The sequence below is a fragment of the Penaeus monodon genome, chromosome 24 (genome assembly GCF_015228065.2).
Source record: "Penaeus monodon isolate SGIC_2016 chromosome 24, NSTDA_Pmon_1, whole genome shotgun sequence".
NCBI classification, from domain to species: Eukaryota; Metazoa; Arthropoda; class Malacostraca; order Decapoda; family Penaeidae; genus Penaeus; species Penaeus monodon.
This window is the reverse complement of record NC_051409.1, coordinates 25,319,810-25,320,215: the sequence shown is the minus strand read 5'-3', so window position 1 is coordinate 25,320,215 and position 406 is coordinate 25,319,810. Positions and strand designations below refer to the sequence as shown.

The following is a 406-nucleotide window of genomic DNA, read 5'->3' as shown; positions in this document are numbered from 1 at the left end:
GTGAACGCCCAAAGAATGTTGAATGCTGTACTTTCTCTTGACATAATTTATCGTTATTGTTGTTTAAATAAATACAGTGATAAGTTCTTTGAAAAGTTTATTGTCTCCAGTGTTCATAATAAAGAAGGTCGCTGCTGTGGAGGGCAAGATGGGCGTCCGAACATCGCAGACGCTCCACCATCTCCCTCCCTGTCCTGATCTCCATCCCGTCGTGTCCTTCGAAGACGCCAGTCAGCACTGCAGTTACAGTCACATCAGCTGTACCTGTGACTGCAGCCTCTACTAGACTCCGCAGGCACCATCATACGAGATCTGGTCCTCAAACACTTGAGTCTAAGACCTGAGTCTGAGGCAGAGCTAAGACTCGGATCCAAGACTCCTCTGCGCCCCGATCGAATATCTAAGA

At 47.5% G+C, this 406-nt stretch overlaps 1 protein-coding gene across 1 annotated transcript in view; it reads right to left on the bottom strand.

Annotated features, from left to right (window-relative positions):
* The window catches only part of LOC119588673, a 3,253-nt gene that overhangs the window by 2,323 nt on the left and 524 nt on the right, over nt 1-406 (bottom strand). The window lies entirely within an intron of this gene.